Source organism: Leuresthes tenuis, unplaced genomic scaffold (assembly GCF_036924035.1).
Source record: "Leuresthes tenuis unplaced genomic scaffold, fLeuTen1.0.hap1 SCAF_12, whole genome shotgun sequence".
Lineage (NCBI taxonomy): Eukaryota > Metazoa > Chordata > Actinopteri > Atheriniformes > Atherinopsidae > Leuresthes > Leuresthes tenuis.
Window position 1 is genome coordinate 776,810 of NW_027325366.1, and position 14,366 is coordinate 791,175.

The 14,366-nt window shown below is 49.4% G+C and overlaps 29 non-coding genes across 29 annotated transcripts; all 29 read left to right on the forward strand.

Moving 5' to 3' along the window:
* The first annotated feature begins 137 nt into the window (after window positions 1-137).
* Window positions 138-328, forward strand: LOC140266512 (U2 spliceosomal RNA). The gene has a single exon (XR_011907136.1). It is a non-coding gene; the product is annotated as a U2 spliceosomal RNA (small nuclear RNA).
* A 409-nt stretch (window positions 329-737) lies between these two features.
* On the forward strand, window positions 738-851 carry LOC140265828 (U5 spliceosomal RNA). The gene has a single exon (XR_011906518.1). It is a non-coding gene; the product is annotated as a U5 spliceosomal RNA (small nuclear RNA).
* Window positions 852-1,125: 274 nt separating this feature from the next.
* On the forward strand, window positions 1,126-1,316 carry LOC140320166 (U2 spliceosomal RNA). Its single transcript, XR_011918039.1, has one exon. It is a non-coding gene; the product is annotated as a U2 spliceosomal RNA (small nuclear RNA).
* A 409-nt stretch (window positions 1,317-1,725) lies between these two features.
* On the forward strand, window positions 1,726-1,839 carry LOC140266109 (U5 spliceosomal RNA). The gene has a single exon (XR_011906774.1). It is a non-coding gene; the product is annotated as a U5 spliceosomal RNA (small nuclear RNA).
* Window positions 1,840-2,106: 267 nt separating this feature from the next.
* On the forward strand, window positions 2,107-2,297 carry LOC140320518 (U2 spliceosomal RNA). The gene has a single exon (XR_011918357.1). It is a non-coding gene; the product is annotated as a U2 spliceosomal RNA (small nuclear RNA).
* Window positions 2,298-2,706: 409 nt separating this feature from the next.
* On the forward strand, window positions 2,707-2,820 carry LOC140320878 (U5 spliceosomal RNA). Its single transcript, XR_011918651.1, has one exon. It is a non-coding gene; the product is annotated as a U5 spliceosomal RNA (small nuclear RNA).
* A 275-nt stretch (window positions 2,821-3,095) lies between these two features.
* LOC140320205 (U2 spliceosomal RNA) lies at window positions 3,096-3,286 on the forward strand. The gene has a single exon (XR_011918075.1). It is a non-coding gene; the product is annotated as a U2 spliceosomal RNA (small nuclear RNA).
* A 409-nt stretch (window positions 3,287-3,695) lies between these two features.
* Window positions 3,696-3,809, forward strand: LOC140320661 (U5 spliceosomal RNA). Its single transcript, XR_011918453.1, has one exon. It is a non-coding gene; the product is annotated as a U5 spliceosomal RNA (small nuclear RNA).
* Window positions 3,810-4,073: 264 nt separating this feature from the next.
* On the forward strand, window positions 4,074-4,264 carry LOC140320234 (U2 spliceosomal RNA). Its single transcript, XR_011918102.1, has one exon. It is a non-coding gene; the product is annotated as a U2 spliceosomal RNA (small nuclear RNA).
* A 386-nt stretch (window positions 4,265-4,650) lies between these two features.
* LOC140320879 (U5 spliceosomal RNA) lies at window positions 4,651-4,764 on the forward strand. The gene has a single exon (XR_011918652.1). It is a non-coding gene; the product is annotated as a U5 spliceosomal RNA (small nuclear RNA).
* A 419-nt stretch (window positions 4,765-5,183) lies between these two features.
* Window positions 5,184-5,374, forward strand: LOC140320515 (U2 spliceosomal RNA). Its single transcript, XR_011918355.1, has one exon. It is a non-coding gene; the product is annotated as a U2 spliceosomal RNA (small nuclear RNA).
* Window positions 5,375-5,761: 387 nt separating this feature from the next.
* Window positions 5,762-5,875, forward strand: LOC140265773 (U5 spliceosomal RNA). The gene has a single exon (XR_011906467.1). It is a non-coding gene; the product is annotated as a U5 spliceosomal RNA (small nuclear RNA).
* Window positions 5,876-6,141: 266 nt separating this feature from the next.
* On the forward strand, window positions 6,142-6,332 carry LOC140266314 (U2 spliceosomal RNA). Its single transcript, XR_011906955.1, has one exon. It is a non-coding gene; the product is annotated as a U2 spliceosomal RNA (small nuclear RNA).
* A 407-nt stretch (window positions 6,333-6,739) lies between these two features.
* LOC140265764 (U5 spliceosomal RNA) lies at window positions 6,740-6,853 on the forward strand. Its single transcript, XR_011906459.1, has one exon. It is a non-coding gene; the product is annotated as a U5 spliceosomal RNA (small nuclear RNA).
* A 274-nt stretch (window positions 6,854-7,127) lies between these two features.
* On the forward strand, window positions 7,128-7,318 carry LOC140320208 (U2 spliceosomal RNA). The gene has a single exon (XR_011918078.1). It is a non-coding gene; the product is annotated as a U2 spliceosomal RNA (small nuclear RNA).
* A 409-nt stretch (window positions 7,319-7,727) lies between these two features.
* Window positions 7,728-7,841, forward strand: LOC140265625 (U5 spliceosomal RNA). Its single transcript, XR_011906332.1, has one exon. It is a non-coding gene; the product is annotated as a U5 spliceosomal RNA (small nuclear RNA).
* A 275-nt stretch (window positions 7,842-8,116) lies between these two features.
* Window positions 8,117-8,299, forward strand: LOC140320506 (U2 spliceosomal RNA). The gene has a single exon (XR_011918347.1). It is a non-coding gene; the product is annotated as a U2 spliceosomal RNA (small nuclear RNA).
* Window positions 8,300-8,708: 409 nt separating this feature from the next.
* LOC140266101 (U5 spliceosomal RNA) lies at window positions 8,709-8,822 on the forward strand. The gene has a single exon (XR_011906767.1). It is a non-coding gene; the product is annotated as a U5 spliceosomal RNA (small nuclear RNA).
* Window positions 8,823-9,097: 275 nt separating this feature from the next.
* Window positions 9,098-9,288, forward strand: LOC140320328 (U2 spliceosomal RNA). Its single transcript, XR_011918187.1, has one exon. It is a non-coding gene; the product is annotated as a U2 spliceosomal RNA (small nuclear RNA).
* A 386-nt stretch (window positions 9,289-9,674) lies between these two features.
* LOC140320711 (U5 spliceosomal RNA) lies at window positions 9,675-9,788 on the forward strand. The gene has a single exon (XR_011918499.1). It is a non-coding gene; the product is annotated as a U5 spliceosomal RNA (small nuclear RNA).
* Window positions 9,789-10,063: 275 nt separating this feature from the next.
* On the forward strand, window positions 10,064-10,254 carry LOC140320444 (U2 spliceosomal RNA). The gene has a single exon (XR_011918294.1). It is a non-coding gene; the product is annotated as a U2 spliceosomal RNA (small nuclear RNA).
* Window positions 10,255-10,663: 409 nt separating this feature from the next.
* On the forward strand, window positions 10,664-10,777 carry LOC140320680 (U5 spliceosomal RNA). Its single transcript, XR_011918470.1, has one exon. It is a non-coding gene; the product is annotated as a U5 spliceosomal RNA (small nuclear RNA).
* Window positions 10,778-11,026: 249 nt separating this feature from the next.
* LOC140320454 (U2 spliceosomal RNA) lies at window positions 11,027-11,217 on the forward strand. The gene has a single exon (XR_011918303.1). It is a non-coding gene; the product is annotated as a U2 spliceosomal RNA (small nuclear RNA).
* Window positions 11,218-11,616: 399 nt separating this feature from the next.
* Window positions 11,617-11,730, forward strand: LOC140265999 (U5 spliceosomal RNA). Its single transcript, XR_011906673.1, has one exon. It is a non-coding gene; the product is annotated as a U5 spliceosomal RNA (small nuclear RNA).
* Window positions 11,731-12,004: 274 nt separating this feature from the next.
* Window positions 12,005-12,195, forward strand: LOC140320167 (U2 spliceosomal RNA). Its single transcript, XR_011918040.1, has one exon. It is a non-coding gene; the product is annotated as a U2 spliceosomal RNA (small nuclear RNA).
* A 409-nt stretch (window positions 12,196-12,604) lies between these two features.
* On the forward strand, window positions 12,605-12,718 carry LOC140265894 (U5 spliceosomal RNA). The gene has a single exon (XR_011906578.1). It is a non-coding gene; the product is annotated as a U5 spliceosomal RNA (small nuclear RNA).
* A 275-nt stretch (window positions 12,719-12,993) lies between these two features.
* On the forward strand, window positions 12,994-13,184 carry LOC140320175 (U2 spliceosomal RNA). Its single transcript, XR_011918047.1, has one exon. It is a non-coding gene; the product is annotated as a U2 spliceosomal RNA (small nuclear RNA).
* A 377-nt stretch (window positions 13,185-13,561) lies between these two features.
* LOC140320880 (U5 spliceosomal RNA) lies at window positions 13,562-13,675 on the forward strand. The gene has a single exon (XR_011918653.1). It is a non-coding gene; the product is annotated as a U5 spliceosomal RNA (small nuclear RNA).
* A 275-nt stretch (window positions 13,676-13,950) lies between these two features.
* LOC140266442 (U2 spliceosomal RNA) lies at window positions 13,951-14,141 on the forward strand. The gene has a single exon (XR_011907072.1). It is a non-coding gene; the product is annotated as a U2 spliceosomal RNA (small nuclear RNA).
* The last annotated feature ends 225 nt before the right edge of the window (window positions 14,142-14,366 follow it).

The following is a 14,366-nucleotide window of genomic DNA, read 5'->3' on the forward strand; positions in this document are numbered from 1 at the left end:
GGGCTGAAGAGTGCTCAGTGCAGCGGGTGGGCGGAGGTGCAAAGTGACTCTCTGGCCACCTATGGCCATAAAAAGAACACAGCGACAAGTGCGCATTGTGCCAGGAAGGGCCCTCGGACATGAACCAGTGGACAGTTATCGCTTCTCTGCCTTTTGGCTAAGATCAAGTGTAGTATCTGTTCTTATCAGTTTAATATCTGATATGTCCTCTATACGAGGACTACATATTAAATGGATTTTTAGGAACAGGAGTTGAAAAAGGAGCTTGCTCCGTTCACTCCAAGCATTGACCCGGTACTGCAGTGCCGCTGGGAACGGTGCGCTCTTCTCTGCTCTTGTGAAAAAGCAAACAGTGGTGCAGGATGGAAGTTTCAGGGAGCCCAAGATGAAATTTTCTTTTAGTCTGCTGAGAAAAGGGAGTGAATGCGAGGCAGACTTTGACACGGCTCTGGGAGCGAGCCGATTGCGGGCTAACCGGGAGAATTGCTTGAAAGAAACGCGACACTGAATGAGCGCTCAGAACAAAGCCTCAATACGGTGTTTCCCGTGGTGTTTGTGGCTGCCTTGTCTTTTGCACAGAGTAAAAGACAAGGCAGCCATCGAATAGGGCCCGATTGTTCCTACTTGGTCAGCCGAGGAGCAAGGGGGAGCAAGCGTCTCAACCAAGCAAAGCTCACCATGGGGAAGGTGGCTATGCCAACTGGCCTGGTGCCCTGCTCCCGCAGTGACGGATAATCGTACTCTGGTTTCTCTTCATAACGTACAAGTCTTTCGCCTTTTACTAAAGACTTCCGTGGAAGGCAGCACTAATGAGTTGTTTCTATTTTTGGCAGGCTTTACCTTTGCGGGTGAAGCCCTTTCTGTCTGTGCAAAAGAAATCTTTTCCTGTGCAGAGTGACTTCCCTGAGTAGAGTCGCCTTACTTGTTGTCACTGTGCCGATGTTGCTTGAATGGTGCTCGCGGGAGTGCAAAGTTATACCATTTAAAAGGGCTGAAGAGTGCTCAGTGCAGCGGGTGGGCGGAGGTGCAAAGTGACTCTCTGGCCACCTATGGCCATAAAAAGAACACCGCGACAAGTGCGCATTGTGCCAGGAAGGGCCCTCGGACGTGAACCAGTGGACAGTTATCGCTTCTCGGCCTTTTGGCTAAGATCAAGTGTAGTATCTGTTCTTATCAGTTTAATATCTGATATGTCCTCTATACGAGGACTACATATTAAATGGATTTTTAGGAACAGGAGTTGAAAAAGGAGCTTGCTCCGTTCACTCCAAGCATCGACCTGGTACTGCAGTGCCGCTGGGAATGGTGCGCTCTTCTCTGCTCTTGTGCAAAAGCAAACAGTGGTGCAGGATGGAAGTTTCAGGGAGCCCAAGATGAAATTTTCTTTTAGTCTGCTGAGAAGAGGGAGTGAATGCGAGGCAGGCTTTAACACGGCTCTGGGAGCGAGCCGAGTGCGGGCTAACCGGGAGAATTGCTTGAAAGAAACGCGACACCGAATGAGCGCTCAGAACAAAGCCTCAATACGGTGTTTCCCGTGGTGTTTGTGGCTGCCTTGTCTTTTGCAGAGAGTAAAAGACAAGGCAGCCATCGAATAGGGCCCGATTGTTCCTACTTGGTCAGCCGAGGAGCAAGGGGGAGCAAGTGTCTCAACCAAGCAAAGCTCACCATGGGGAAGGTGGCTATGCCAACTGGCCTGGTGCCCTGCTCCCGCAGTGACGGATAATCGTACTCTGGTTTCTCTTCATAACGTACAAGTCATTCGCCTTTTGCTAAAGACTTCCGTGGAGAGCAGCGCTAATGAGTTGTTTCTATTTTTGGCAGGCTTTACCTTTGCGGGTGAAGGCCTTTCTGTCTGTGCAAAAGAAATCTTGTTCCTGTGCAGAGTGACTTCCCTGAGTAGAGTTGCCTTACTTGTTGTGACTGTGCCGATGTTGCTTGAATGGTGCTCGCGGGAGTGCAAAGTTATACCATTTAAAAGGGTGCTCAGTGCAGCGGGTGGGCGGAGATGCAAAGTGACTCTCTGGCCACCTATGGCCATAAAAAGAACACCGCGACAAGTGCGCATTGTGCCAGGAAGGGCCCTCGGACGTGAACCAGTGGACAGTTATCGCTTCTCGTCCTTTTGGCTAAGATCAAGTGTAGTATCTGTTCTTATCAGTTTAATATCTGATATGTCCTCTATACGAGGACTACATATTAAATGGATTTTTATGAACAGGAGTTGAAAAAGAAGCTTGCTCTGTTCACTCCAAGCATCAACCCGGTACTGCAGTGCCGCTGGGAACGGTGTGCTCTTCTCTGTTCTTGTGAAAAAGCAAACAGTGGTGCAGGATGGAAGTTTCAGGGAGCCCAAGATGAAATTTTCTTTTAGTCTGCTGAGAAAAGGGAGTGAATGCGAGGCAGACTTTAACACGGCTCTGGGAGCGAGCCGGGTGCGGGCTAACCGGGAGAATTGCTTGAAAGAAACGCGACACCGAATGAGCGCTCAGAACAAAGCCTCAATACGGTGTTTCCCGTGGTGTTTGTTGCTGCCTTGTCTTTTGCACAGAGTAAAAGACAAGGCAGCCATCGAATAGGGCCCGATTGTTCCTACTTTGTCAGCCGAGGAGCAAGGGGGAGCAAGCGTCTCAACCAAGCAAAGCTCACCATGGGGAAGGTGGCTATGCCAACTGGCCTGGTGCCCTGCTCCCGAAGTGACGGATAATCGTACTCTGGTTTCTCTTCATAACGTACAAGTCTTTCGCCTTTTACTAAAGACTTCCGTGGAGAGCAGCACTAATGAGTTGTTTCTATTTTTGGCAGGCTTTACCTTTGCGGGTGTAGCCCTTTCTGTCTGTGCAAAAGAAATCTTGTTCCTGTGCAGAGTGACTTCCCTGAGTAGAGTCGCCTTACTTGTTGTGACTGTGCCGATGTTGCTTGAATGGTGCTCGCGGGAGTGCAAAGTTATACCATTTAAAAGGGCTGAAGAGTGCTCAGTGCAGCGGGTGGGCGGAGGTGCAAAGTGACTCTCTGGCCACCTATGGCCATAAAAAGAACACAGCGACAAGTGCGCATTGTGCCAGGAAGGGCCCTCGGACATGAACCAGTGGACAGTTATCGCTTCTCTGCCTTTTGGCTAAGATCAAGTGTAGTATCTGTTCTTATCAGTTTAATATCTGATATGTCCTCTATACGAGGACTACATATTAAATGGATTTTTATGAACAGGAGTTGAAAAAGGAGCTTGCTCTGTTCACTCCAAGCATCGACCCGGTACTGCAGTGCCGCTGGGAACGGTGCGCTCTTCTCTGTTCTTGTGAAAAAGCAAACAGTGGTGCAGGATGGAAGTTTCAGGGAGCCCAAGATGAAATTTTCTTTTAGTCTGCTGAGAAAAGGGAGTGAATGCGAGGCAGACTTTAACACGGCTCTGGGAGCGAGCCGGGTGCGGGCTAACCGGGAGAATTGCTTGAAAGAAACGCGACACCGAATGAGCGCTCAGAACAAAGCCTCAATACGGTATTTCCCGTGGTGTTTGTTGCTGCCTTGTCTTTTGCACAGAGTAAAAGACAAGGCAGCCATCGAATAGGGCCCGATTGTTCCTACTTGGTCAGCCAGGGAGCAAGGGGGAGCAAGCGTCTCAACCAAGCAAAGCTCACCATGGGGAAGGTGGCTATGCCAACTGGCCTGGTGCCCTGCTCCCGCAGTGACGGATAATCGTACTCTGGTTTCTCTTCATAACGTACAAGTCTTTCGCCTTTTACTAAAGACTTCCGTGGAGAGAAGCACTAATGAGTTGTTTCTATTTTTGGCAGGCTTTACCTTTGCGGGTGTAGCCCTTTTTGTCCGTGCAAAAGAAATCTTGTTCCTGTGCAGAGTGACTTCCCTGAGTAGAGTCGCCTTACTTGTTGTGACTGTGCCGATGGTGCTCGCGGGAGTGCAAAGTTATACCATTTAAAAGGGCTGAAGAGTGCTCAGTGCAGCGGGTGGGCGGAGGTGCAAAGTGACTCTCTGGCCACCTCTGGCCATAAAAAGAACACCGCGACAAGTGCGCATTGTGCCAGGAAGGGCCCTCGGACGTGAACCAGTGGACAGTTATCGCTTCTCGGCCTTTTGGCTAAGATCAAGTGTAGTATCTGTTCTTATCAGTTTAATATCTGATATGTCCTCTATATGAGGACTACATATTAAATGGACTTTTAGGAACAGGAGTTGAAAAAGGAGCTTGCTCCGTTCGCTCCTAGCATCGACCCGGTACTGCAGTGCCGCTGGGAACGGTGCGCTCTTCTCTGCTCTTGTGAAAAAGCAAACAGTGGTGCAGGATGGAAGTTTCTTTTAGTCTGCTGAGAAAAGGGAGTGAATGCTAGGCAGACTTTAACACGGCTCTGGGAGCGAGCCGAGTGCGGGCTAACCGGGAAAATTGCTTGAAAGAAACGCGACACCGAATGAGCGCTCAGAACAAAGCCTCAATACGGTGTTTCCCGTGGTGTTTGTGGCTGCCTTGTCTTTTGCACAGAGTAAAAGACAAGGAAGCCTTCGAATAGGGCCCGATTGTTCCTACTTGGTCAGCCGAGGAGCAAGGGGGAGCAAGCGTCTCAACCAAGCAAAGCTCACCATGGGGAAAGTGGCTATGCCAACTGGCCTGGTGCCCTGCTCACGCAGTGACGTATAATCGTACTCTGGTTTCTCTTCATAACGTACAAGTCTTTCGCCTTTTACTAAAGACTTCCGTGGAGAGCAGCACTAATGAGTTGTTTCTATTTTTGGCAGGCTTTACCTTTGCGGGTGAAGGCCTTTCTGTCTGTGCAAAAGAAATCTTGTTCCTGTGCAGAGTGACTTCCCTGAGTAGAGTCGCCTTACTTGTTGTGACTGTGCCGATGTTGCTTGAATGGTGCTCGCGGGAGTGCAAAGTTTTACCATTTAAAAGGGCTGGAGAGTGCTCAGTGCAGCGGGTGGGCGGAGGTGCAAAGTGACTCTCCGGCCACCTATGGCCATAAAAAGAACACCGTGACAAGTGTGCATTGTGCCAGGAAGGGCCCTCGGACGTGACCAGTGGACAGTTATCTAATGAGTTGTTTATAGTTTTGGATGGCTTTACCTTTGCAGTTGCAAAGTGACTCTCTGGCCACCTATTGCCATAAAAAGAACACCGCGACAAGTGCGCATTGTGCCAGGAAGGTCCCTCGGACGTGAACCAGTGGACAGTTATCGCTTCTCGGCCTTTTGGCTAAGATCAAGTGTAGTATCTGTTCTCATCTGTTTAATATCTGATATGTCCTCTGTACGAGGACTACATATTAAATGGATTTTTAGGAACAGGAGTTGAAAAAGGAGCTTGCTCCGTTCACTCCAAGCATCGACCCGGTACTGCAGTGCCGCAGGGAACGGTGCGCTCTTCTCTGCTCTTGTGAAAAAGCAAACCGTGGTGCAGGATGGAAGTTTGTTTTAGTCTGCTGAGAAAAGGGAGTGAATGCGAGGCAGACTTTAACAGGGCTCTGGGAGCGAGCCGAGTGCGGGATTTACCGGGAGAATTGCTTGAAAGAAACGCGACACCGAATGAGCGCTCAGAACAAAGCCTCAATACGGTGTTTCCCGTGGTGTTTGTGGCTGCCTTATCTTTTGCACAGAGTAAAAGACAAGGCAGCCTTCGAATAGGGCCCAATTGTTCCTACTTGGTCAGCCGAGGAGCAAGGGGGAGCAAGCGTCTCAACCAAGCAAAGCTCACCATGGGGAAGGTGGCTATGCCAACTGGCCTGGTGCCCTGCTCCCGCAGTGACGGATAATCGTACTCTGGTTTCTTTTCATAACGTACAAGTCTTTTGCCTTTTACTAAAGACTTCCGTGGAGAGCAGCACTAATGAGTTGTTTCTTTTTTTGGCAGGCTTTACCTTTGCGGGTGAAGCCCTTTCTGTCTGTGCAAAAGAAATCTTGTTCCTGTGCAGAGTGACTTCCCTGAGTAGAGTCGCCTTACTTGTTGTGACTGTGCCGATGTTGCTTGAATGGTGCTCGCGGGAGTGCAAAGTTATACCATTTAAACTGCTGAAGAGTGCTCAGTGCAGCGGAGGTGCAAAGTGACTCTCTGGCTACCTATGGCCATAAAAAGAACACCGCGACAAGTGCGCATTGTGCCAGGAAGGGCCCTCGGACGTGAACCAGTGGACAGTTATCGCTTCTCGGCCTTTTGGCTAAGATCAAGTGTAGTATCTGTTCTTATCAGTTTAATATCTGATATGTCCTCTATACGAGGACTACATATTAAATGGATTTTTAGGAACAGGAGTTGAAAAAGGAGCTTGCTCCGTTCACTCCAAGCATCGACCCGGTACTGCAGTGCCGCTGGGAACGGTGCGCTCTTCTCTGCTCTTGTGAAAAAGCAAACAGTGGTGCAGGATGGGAGTTTCAGGGAGCCCAAGATGAAATTTTCTTTTAGTCTGCTGAGAAAAGGGAGTGAATGCGAGGCAGACTTTAACACGGCTCTGGGAGCGAGCCGAGTGCGGGCAAACCGGGAATTGCTTGAAAGAAACGCGACAGCGAATGAGCGCTCAGAACAAAGCCTCAATACGGTGTTTCCCGTGGTGTTTGTGGCTGCCTTGTCTTTTGCACAGAGTAAAAAACAAGGCAGCCATCGAATAGGGCCCGATTGTTCCTACTTGGTTAGCCGAGGAGCAAGGGGGAGCAAGCCTCTCAACCAAGCAAAGCTCACCATGGGGAAGGTGGCTATGCCAACTGGCCTGGTGCCCTGCTCCCGCAGAGATGGATAATCGTACTCTGGTTCCTCCTCATAACGTACAAGTCTTTCGCCTTTTACTAAAGACTTCCGTGGAGAGCAGCACTAATGAGTTGTTTCTATTTTTGGCAGGCTTTACCTTTGCGGGTGAAGCCCTTTCTGTCTGTGCAAAAGAAATCTCTTCCTGTGCAGAGTGACTTCCCTGAGTAGAGTCGCCTTACTTGTTGTGACTCTGCCGATGTTGCTTGAATGGTGCTCGCGGGAGTGCAAAGTTATACCATTTAAAAGGGCTGAAGAGTGCTCAGTGCAGCGGGTGGGCGGAGGTGCAAAGTGACTCTCTGGCCACCTATGGCCATAAAAAGAACACCGCGACAAGTGCGCATTGTGCCAGGAAGGGCCCTCGGACGTGAACCAGTGGACAGTTATCGCTTCTCGGCCTTTTGGCTAAGATCAAGTGTAGTATCTGTTCTTATCAGTTTAATATCTGATATGTCCTCTATACGAGGACTACATATTAAATGGATTTTTAGGAACATGAGTTGAAAAAGGAGCTTGCTCCGTTCACTCCAAGCATCGACCCGGTATTGCAGTGCCGCTGGGAACGGTGCGCTCTTCTCTGTTCTTGTGAAAAAGCAAACAGTGGTGCAGGATGGAAGTTTCAGAGAGCCCAAGATGAAATTTTCTTTTAGTCTGCTGAGAAAAGGGAGTGAATGCGAGGCAGACTTTAACACGGCTCTAGGAGCGAGCCGAGTGCGGGCTAACCGGGAGAATTGCTTGAAAGAAACGCAACACCGAATGAGCACTCAGAACAAAGCCTCAATACGGTGTTTCCCGTGGTGTTTGTGGCTGCCTTGTCTTTTGCACAGAGTAAAAGACAAGGCAGCCATCGAATAGGGCCCGATTGTTCCTACTTGGTCAGCCGAGGAGCAAGGGGGAGCAAGCGTCTCAACCAACCAACGCTCACCATGGGGAAGGTGGCTATGCCAACTGGCCTGGTGCCCTGCTCCCGCAGTGACGGATAATCGTACTCTGGTTTCTCTTCATAACGTACAAGTCTTTCGCCTTTTACTAAAGACTTCCGTGGAGAGCAGCACTAATGAGTTGCTTCTATTTTTGGCAGGCTTTACCTTTGCGGGTGAAGCCCTTTCTGTCTGTGCAAAAGAAATCTTGTTCCTGGACAGAGTGACTTCCCTGAGTAGAGTCGCCTTACTTGTTGTGACTGTGCCGATGTTGCTTGAATGGTGCTTGCGGGAGTGCAAAGTTATACCATTTAAAAGTGCTGAAGAGTGCTCAGTGCAGCGGGTGGGCGGAGGTGCAAAGTGACTCTCTGGCCACCTATGGCCATAAAAAGAACACCGTGACAAGTGTGCATTGTGCCAGGAAGGGCCCTCGGACGTGAACCAGTGGACAGTTATCGCTTCTCGGCCCTTTGGCTAAGATCAAGTGTAGTATCTGTTCTTATCAGTTTAATATCTGATATGTCCTCTATGCGAGGACTACATATTAAATGGATTTTTAGGAACAGGAGTTGAAAAAGGAGCTTGCTCTGTTAACTCCAAGCATCGACCCGGTGCTGCCGGGAACGGTGAGCTCTTCTCTGCTCTTGTGAAAAAGCAAAAAGTGGTGCAGGATGGAAGTTTCAGGGAGCCCAAGATGAAATTTTCTTTTAGTCTGCTGAGAAAAGGGAGTGAATGCGAGGCAGACTTTAACACGGCTCTGGGAGCGAGCCGAGTGCGGGCTAACCGGGAGAATTGCTTGAAAGAAACACGACACCGAATGAGCGCTCAGTACAAAGCCTCAATACGGTGTTTCCCGTGGTGTTTGTGGCTGCCTTGTCTTTTTCACAGAGTAAAAGACAAGGCAGCCATCGAATAGGGCCCGATTGTTCCTACTCGGTCAGCCGGGGAGCAAGGGGGAGCAAGCGTCTCAACCAAGGAAAGCTCACCATGGGGAAGGTGGCTATGCCAACATGCCTGGTGCCCTGCTCCCGCAGTGACACATAATCGTACAATGGTTTCTCTTCATAACGTACTAGTCTTTCGCCTTTTACTAAAGGCTTCCGTGGAGAGCAGCACTAATGAGTTGTTTCTATTTTTGGCAGGCTTTACCTTTGCGGGTGAAGCCCTTTCTGTCTGTGCAAAAGAAATCTTGTTCCTGTGCAGAGTGACTTCCCTGAGTAGAGTCGCCTTACTTGTTGTGACTGTGCCGATGTTGCTTGAATGGTGCTCGCGGGAGTGCAAAGTTATACCATTTAAAAGGGCTGAAGAGTGCTCGGTGCAGCGTGTGGGCGGAGGTGCAAAGTGACTCTCTGGCCACCTATGGCCATAAAAATAACACCGCGACAAGTGCGCATTGTGCCAGGAAGGGCCCTCGGACGTGAACCAGTGGACAGTTATCGCTTCTCGGCATTTTGGCTAAGATCAAGTGTAGTATCTGTTCTTATCAGTTTAATATCTGATATGTCCTCTATACGAGGACTACATATTAAATGGATTTTTAGGAACAGGAGTTGAAAAAGGAGCTTGCTCCGTTCACTCCAAGCATCGACCCGGTACTACAGTGCCGCTGGGAACGGTGCGCTCTTCTCTGCTCTTGTGAAAAAGCAAACAGTGGTGCAGGATGAAATTTTCTTTTAGTCTGCTGAGAAAAGGGAGTGAATGCGAGGCAGACTTTATCACGGCTCTGGGAGCGAGCCGAGTGCGGGCTAACCGGGATAATTGCTTGAAAGAAACGCGACACCGAATGAGCGCTCAGAACAAAGCCTCAATACGGTGTTTCTCGTGGTGTTTGTGGCTGCCTTGTCTTTTGCACAGAGTAAAAGACAAGGCAGCCATCGAATAGGGCCCGATTGTTCCTACTTGGTCAGCCGGGGAGCAAGGGGGAGCAAGCGTCTCAACCAAGCAAAGCTCACCATGGGGAAAGTGGCTATGCCAACTGGCCTGGTGCCCTGCTCACGCAGTTACGGATAATCGTACTCTGGTTTCTCTTCATAACGTACAAGTCTTTCGCCTTTTACTAAAGACTTCCGTGGAGAGTAGCACTAATGAGTTGTTTGTATTTTTGGCAGGCTTTACCTTTCCGGGTGAAGCCCTTTCTGACTGTGCAAAAGAAATCTTGTTCCTGTGCAGAGTGACTTCCCTGAGTAGAGTCGCCTTACTTGTTGTGACTGTGCCGATGTTGCTTGAATGGTGCTCGCGGGAGTGCAAAGTTATACCATTTAAAAGGGCTGAAGAGTGCTCAGTGCAGCGGGTTGGCGGAGGTGCAAAGTGACTCTGTGGCCACCTATGGCCATAAAAAGAACACCGCGACAAGTGCGCATTGTGCCAGGAAGGGCCCTCGGACGTGAACCAGTGGACAGTTATCGCTTCTCGGCCTTTTGGCTAAGATCAAGTGTAGTATCTGTTCTTATCAGTTTAATATCTGATATGTCCTCTATACGAGGACTACATATTAAATGGATTTTTAGGAACAGGAGTTGAAAAAGGAGCTTGCTCCGTTAACTCCAAGTGTCAACCTGGTACTGCAGTGCTGCTGGCAACGGTGCGCTCTTCTCTGCTCTTGTGAAAAAGCAAACAGTGGTGCAGGATGGAAGTTTCAGGGAGCCCAAGATGAAATTTTCTTTTAGTCTGCTGAGAAAAGGGAGTGAATGCGAGGCAGACTTTAACACGGCTCTGGGAGCGATCCGAGTGCGGGCTAACCGGGAGAATTGCTTGAAAGAAACGCGACACTGAATGAGCGCTCAGAACAAAGCCTCAATACGGTGTTTCCCGTGGTGTTTGTGGCTGCCTTGTCTTTTGCACAGAGTAAAAGACAAGGCAGCCATCGAATAGGGCCCGATTGTTCCTACTTGGTCAGCCGGGGAGCAAGGGGGAGCAAGCGTCTCAACCAAGCAAAGCTCACCATGGGGAAGGTGGCTATGCCAACTGGCCTGGTGCCCTGCTCCCGCAGTGACGGATAATCGTACTCTGGTTTCTCTTCATAACGTACAAGTCTTTCGCCTTTTACTAAAGACTTCCGTGGAGAGCAGCACTAATGAGTTGTTTCTATTTTTGGCAGGCTTTACCTTTACGGGTGAAGCCCTTTCTGTCTGTGCAAAAGAAATCTTGTTCCTGTGCAGAGTGACTTCCCTGAGTAGAATCGCCTTACTTGTTGTGACTGTGCCGATGTTGCTTGAATGGTGCTCGCGGGAGTGCAAAGTTATACCATTTAAAAGGGCTGAAGAGTGCTCAGTGACTCTCTGGCCACCTATGGCCATAAAAAGAACACCGCGACAAGTGCGCATTGTGCCAGGAAGGGCCCTCGGACGTGAACCAGTGGACAGTTATCGCTTCTCGGCCTTTTGCCTAAGATCAAGTGTAGTATCTGTTCTTATCAGTTTAACATCTGATATGTCCTCTATACGAGGAGTACATATTAAATGGATTTTTAGGAACAGGAGTTGAAAAAGGAGCTTGCTCCGTTCACTCCAAGCATCGACCCGGTACTGCAGTGCCGCTGGGAACGGTGCGCTCTTCTCTGCTCTTGTGAAAAAGCAAACAGTGGTGCAGGATGGAAGTTTCAGGGAGCCCAAGATGAAATTTTCTTTTAGTCTGCTGAGAAAAGGGAGTGAATGCGAGGCAGACTTTACCAAGGCTCTGGGAGCGAGCCGAGTGCGGGCTAACCGGGAGAATTGCTTGAAAGAAACGCGACACCGAATGAGCGCTCAGAACAAAGACTCAATACGGTGTTTCCCGTGGTGTTTGTGGCTGCCTTGTCTTTTGCACAGAGTAAAAGACAAGGCAGCCATCGAATAGGGCCCGATTGTTCCTACTTGGTCAGCTGAGGAGCAAGCGTCTCAACCAAGCAAAGCTCACCATGGGGAAGGTGGCTATGCCAACTGGCCTGGTGCCCTGCTCCCGCAGTGACGGATAATCGTACTCTGGTTTCCCTTCATAACGTACTAGTCTTTCGCCTTTTACTAAAGACTTCCGTGGAGAGCAGCACTAATGAGTTGTTTCTATTTTTGGCAGGCTTTACCTTTGCGGGTGAAGCCCTTTCTGTCTGTGCAAAAGAAATCTCTTCCTGTGCAGAGTGACTTCCCTGAGTAGAGTCGCCTTACTTGTTGTGACTGTGCCGATGTTGCTTAAATGGTGCTCGCGGGAGTGCAAAGTTATACCATTTAAAAGGGCTGAAGAGTGCTCAGTGCAGCGGGTGGGCGGAGGTGCAAAGTGACTCTCTGGCCACCTATGGCCATAAAAAGAACACCGCGACAAGTGCGCATTATATCAGGAAGGGCCCTCGGACGTGAACCAGTGGACAGTTATCGCTTCTCGGCCTTTTGGCTAAGATCAAGTGTAGTATCTGTTCTTATCAGTTTAATATCTGATATGTCCTCTATACGAGGACTACATATTAAATGGATTTTTAGGAACAGGAGTTGAAAAAGGAGCTTGCTCCGTTCACTCCAAGCATCGACCTGGTACTGCAGTGCCGCTGGGAATGGTGCGCTCTTCTCTGCTCTTGTGAAAACGCAAACAGTGGTGCAGGATGGAAGTTTCACGGAGCCCAAGATGAAATTTTCTTTTAGTCTGCTGAGAAAAGGGAGTGAATGCGAGGCAGACTTTAACACGGCTCTGGGAGCGAGCCGAGTGCGGGCTAACCGGGAGAATTGCTTGAAAGAAACGCGACACCGAATGAGCGCTCAGAACAAAGACTCAATACGGTGTTTCCCGTGGTGTTTGTGGCTGCCTTGTCTTTTGCACAGAGTAAAAAAAAAGGCAGCCATCGAATAGGGCCCGATTGTTCCTACTTGGTCAGCCGAGGAGCAAGGGGGAGCAAGCGTCTCAACCAAGCAAAGCTCACCATGGGGAAGGTGGCTATGCCAACTGGCCTGGTGCCCTGCTCACGCAGTGATGGATAATCGTACTCTGGTTTCTCTTCATAAGGTACAAGTCTTTCGCCTTTTACTAAAGACTTCCGTGGAGAGCAGCACTAATGAGTTGTTTCTATTTTTGCCAGGCTTTACCTTTGCGGGTGAAACCCTTTCTGTCTGTGCAAAAGAAATCTTGTTCCTGTGCAGAGTGACTTCCCTGAGTAGAGTCGCCTTACTTGTTGTGACTGTGCCGATGTTGCTTGAATGGTGCTCGCGGGAGTGCAAAGTTATACCATTTAAAAGGGCTGAAGAGTGCTCAGTGCAGCGGGTGGGCGGAGGTGCAAAGTGACTCTCTGGCCACCTATGGCCATAAAAAGAACACCGCGACAAGTCCGCATTGTGCCAGGAAGGGCCCTCGGACGTGAACCAGTGGACAGTTATCGTTTCTCGGCCTTTTGGCTAAGATCAAGTGTAGTATCTGTTCTTATCAGTTTAATATCTGATATGTCCTCTTTACGAGGACTACATATTAAATGGATTTTTAGGAACAGGAGTTGAAAAAGGAGCTTGCTCCGTTCACTCCAAGCATCGACCCGGTACTGCAGTGCCGCTGGGAACGGTGCGCTCTTCTCTGCTCTTGTTAAAAAGCAAACAGTGGTGCAGGATGGAAATTTTCTTTTAGTCTGCTGAGAAAAGGGAGTGAATGCGAGGCAGACTTTAACACGGCTCTGGGAGCGAGCCGAGTGCGGGCTAACCGGGAGAATTGCTTGAAAGAAACGCGACACCGAATGAGCGCTCAGAACAAAGCCTCAATACGATGTTTCCCGTGGTGTTTGTGGCTGCCTTGTCTTTTGCACAGAGTAAAAGACAAGGCAGCCATCGAATAGGGCCCGATTGTTCCTACTTGGTCAGCCGGGGAGCAAGCGTCTCAACCAAGCAAAGCTCACCATGGGGAAGGTGGCTATGCCAACTGGCCTGGTGCCCTGCTCCCGCAGTGACGGATAATCGTACTCTGGTTTCTCTTCATAACGTACAAGTCTTTCGCCTTTTACTAAAGACTTCCGTGGAGAGCAGCACTAATGAGTTGTTTCTATTTTTGGCAGGCTTTACCTTTGCGGGTGAAGCCCTTTCTGTCTGTGCAAAAGAAATCTTGTTCCTGTGCAGAGTGACTTCCCTGAGTAGAGTCGCCTTACTTGTTGTGACTGTGCCGATGTTGCTTGAATGGTGCTCGCGGGAGTGCAAAGTTATACCATTTAAAAGGGCTGAAGAGTGCTCAGTGCAGCGGGTGGGCGGAGGTGCAAAGTGACTCTATGGCCACCTATGGCCATAAAAAGAACACCGCGACAAGTGCGCATTGTGCCAGGAAGGGCCCTCGGACGTGAACCAGTGGACAGTTATTGCTTCTCGGCCTTTTGGCTAAGATCAAGTGTAGTATCTGTTCTTATCAGTTTAATATCTGATATGTCCTCTATACGAGGACTACATATTAAATGGATTTTTAGGAACAGGAGTTGAAAAAGGAGCTTGCTCCGTTAACTCCAAGCATCGACCTGGTACTGCAGTGCTGCTGGGAACGGTGCGCTCTTCTCTGCTCTTGTGAAAAAGCAAACAGTGGTGCAGGATGGAAGTTTCAGGGAGCCCAAGATGAAATTTTCTTTTAGTCTGCTGAGAAAAGGGAGTGAATGCGAGGCAGACTTTAACACGGCTCTGGGAGCGATCCGAGTGCGGGCTAACCGGGAGAATTGCTTGAAAGAAACGCGACACTGAATGAGCGCTCAGAACAAAGCCTCAATACGGTGTTTCCCGTGGTGT